Genomic DNA, 3,867 nt, shown 5'->3' on the forward strand with positions numbered 1-3,867 from the left:
GACACACACACACACGCGCACACACACACACACACACACTCCAGTTTCCATTTGGTGACAGAGAGAAAGCCTTGCCATCTGCCTTCTCCTCAGGTGTCAGCTCTGACTAGCTCTATACTCAGTTCCGACTAGCTCTACTCTCTCAGTTCCGACTAGCTCTACGCTCTCAGTTCTGACTAGCTCTACGCTCTCAGTTCTGACTAGCTCTACGCTCTCAGTTTTGACTAGCTCTACGCTCTCAGTTCTGACTAGCTCTACGCTCTCAGTTCTGACTAGCTCTACGCTCTCAGTTCTGACTAGCTCTACGCTCTTAGTTTTGACTAGCTCTACGCTCTCAGTTCTGACTAGCTCTACGCTCTCAGTTCTGACTAGCTCTACGCTCTTAGTTTTGACTAGCTCTACGCTCTCAGTTCCGACTACTCTCTCACTTCTGACTAGCTCTACGCTCTCAGTTCCGACTACTCTCTCAGTTCTGACTAGCTCTACGCTCTCAGTTCTGACTAGCTCTGCGCTCTCAGTTCTGACTAGCTCTATACTCAGTTCCGACTAGCTCTACGCTCTCAGTTCTGACTAGCTCTATACTCAGTTCTGACTAGCTCTACGCTCTCAGTTCTGACTAGCTCTACGCTCTCAGTTCCGACTACTGTACTCTCTCAGTTCTGACTAGCTCTACGCTCTCAGTTCCGACTCAGTTTATTTGGCCATATATACCTTCAGCACATAAGATAGCCAATGTGTGATTCATCAAATCAGTGCATCTACACATAAAACTTGCACCATGAAATACATTCAGCTAACTGCAGCACAATGCTCTATAAACAGACATGATTTAGTTTTAGTCATTCCGACTACTCTCTCAGTTCTGACTAGCTCTACATTCTCAGTTCCGACTAGCTCTGTTTCAGTTCTGACTAGCTCTTGCTCATCTACATTTGCAAATAGATTTTGTGCAGTTGTGAAATGGTCTTCAGTTAGACTTTAGACTTTGCCTGGCATTTAAATCAAGGCCCTTAGTGTTGCTTTTGTCTACAGGCTTATAGTCAGTTCTTAGCAGCTCTAGAGTGGAGCTACCTGATTTCTCTTGAGTCTGATTTGCGTTGGATTTGCTCCTGCCCGGCCTTACGCACTACATAGCTCACTTACTTCCAGCACCCTGATTTACATTCATTTACACACACACACACACACACACACACACACACACACACACACACACACAAATGATTTACATTCATTTACATCTGTTCACAGTTTCCGCTTTTAGCCCATTAGTAATAAAATACAGTTATTATTTACTGAAGAGCTCGAGCTCTCCCTTCCATTGGTAACATTTCAGCTGGGTTCCCCTGTTCTTTCCTTAGAATGTGTCAGTTGAGGAGTTCTTAGAATGACACAGTTCTAAAGCTCCTCCCTACCTCTCCCCACTCTTGTATTATACGATGTAGGCTACACTCTGCTTCTCTCGTCTCAACTCCATCTGAATGGAAATCTCTTAATGCACAGATACTTAACCCATACGAGCGCCTGCGATGGTGCGTTCACTTACTCCAGACTGTAAGAGTTTACCCATACGAGCGCCTGCGATGGTGCGTTCACTTACTCCAGACTGTAAGAGTTTACCCATACGAGCGCCTGCGATGGTGCGTTCACTTACTACAGACTGTAAGAGTTTACCCATACGAGCGCCTGCGATGGTGCGTTCACTTACTCCAGACTGTAAGATACTTTACCCATACGAGCGCCTGCGATGGTGCGTTCACTTACTACAGACTGTAAGAGTGCCTGCGATGGTGCGTTCACTTACTACAGACTGTAAGAGTTTACCCATACGAGCGCCTGCGATGGTGCGTTCACTTACTCCAGACTGTAAGAGTTTACCCATACGAGCGCCTGCGATGGTGCGTTCACTTACTACAGACTGTAAGAGTTTACCCATACGAGCACCTGCGATGGTGCGTTCACTTACTACAGACTGTAAGAGTCGTAGACGGCTCACATGCTGCCCTTTCACATGGCACTGGCTGTGTTTCTTCATAAGTAAACAGAAAGAGCGGGATATGGGATGTGGGGCTGTGTATGTCTGTATGTGCCACACGAGAGGGTGTGTCTGTGTGTGTGTGTGAGCGCTACTCGAGAGGGAGATTATGTAGCCATGTGGACAGCAATCTAGAAAGTTCTGCCACGGCAATTAATGGCCAAAAGGGTTGCGCACACATTAGTGGCTCAGTCAAGCATGTTGAAAGCAGCCTTCACACACACACACACACACACACACACAAGCACCCACCGACACAGACAGACACACACACACACACACACAAATGCAATCAAGCACCCACACACACACAGGCACACATGCCCACCTAATCACAGTTAAACTCTTAGAAATATGCATGTACTCTCTCACAAACACAGAGAGAGAGAGAGAGAGAAAGAGAGAGAGCCGAGACATACACCCACACCAACTCACAATAAGACTTGCACATCCAAAAGAACACACGTGATGCTTGCACATACACACTCAAAGACACACACACACACGGCTTCCAGCAGTGGAGAGGCTGACTGGGCTAAGTGGGAAAACCCTTGTGTGCTCCAGACGCTCTGCGCCAGAGCTCTGCGCTGAGTTGATCACTCTAAATGCCAAGACCTTTACTATGCAGAGCCACAGTCACTGGGACTTTGAAGGGGAATACTGTGCCTGCTGTGTTTGTGTGTGTGTGTGTGTGTGTGTGTTTGTGTGTGTGTGTGTGTGTGTGTGTTGTCTAAAGGATCGAGGCATGTATGTCTGATACTTTAGATACACAGGTGTTAAGCCTGTAGACTCTAGTCTCTTCCTTCAGAGAGGCAGAGAGGCGTACACACACACACACACACACACACACACACACACATACACACACACACACACGCACGATTGTCCACTGGGATTGTGCTTAGTTATTGGATTTTATTTGGCCATATATACCTTCAGCACATAAGATAGCCAATGTGTGATTCATGAAATCAGTGCATCTACACATAAAACTTGCACCATGAAATACATTCAGCTAACTGCAGCACAATGCTCTATAAACAGAAATGGTTTAGTTTTAGTCATACCAGCCAAATGAGAGTTGAAACTGGGTTAAAACTCTTATCAAATGAATGAATTCTAAGGAAAGTTCTGTTGTTGTCCATTTCTCAATTCTTGAAGAGGAGATAGTCAAATAATAATAAATTCAATGTTTAATAAATAAATAATAAACAATAAACATTATTATTATCATCATCATCATCATTATTATACATTCATAGACCTACTCATATATAACATTAATACATTCTACTCGCGTATGCCTTTAACTTTAATAAAATTAGTTTGGAACAAATAGCCCATCAGACAAACCCTTTTAGTTTATGACAGCGCAATGATGACATATCAGACTACCACATATATTGTCAGTTTGGCTGTCTATCACCCAAAACATACTATCACTCAATGCCTTTTCAACAAACATCTCTTGTCGCTTACATTCAACAGTGACTTTATAAACGCAGGCGACCTGGCTTTGGTCGAAGTGGCAAATGGTTTAAGTCAACATTCGGGGAAAGGAATGCAAGAACGGACTGGACAGATTTGGGACGGAGGCATAGAATTTCTTACCTACACCTCGACAAAGCAGCTGTTAGCACAGAGAGCTAGGTCTTGCCATAAACAGTAAGATAGAGGGTCTTGCTAACGATTCAGTGTGGTTAGCCCCTGTCAAACCGCGCTAACCCGTGTGTGCGAAGCTAGCTGAGCAAGCAAATGGGCAACTGAGATAGCAGAGCATCGTGAAGCAACATAATCGCTTCCTACGTAAATCAACTGCTAAACCAAGCCTA

Source organism: Alosa pseudoharengus, unplaced genomic scaffold (genome assembly GCF_046254945.1).
Source record: "Alosa pseudoharengus isolate Yale_2024_CS ecotype anadromous, Long Island Sound unplaced genomic scaffold, YU_APseudo_1.1 YU_APseudo_1.1_scf_4, whole genome shotgun sequence".
Taxonomy (NCBI): domain Eukaryota; kingdom Metazoa; phylum Chordata; class Actinopteri; order Clupeiformes; family Clupeidae; genus Alosa; species Alosa pseudoharengus.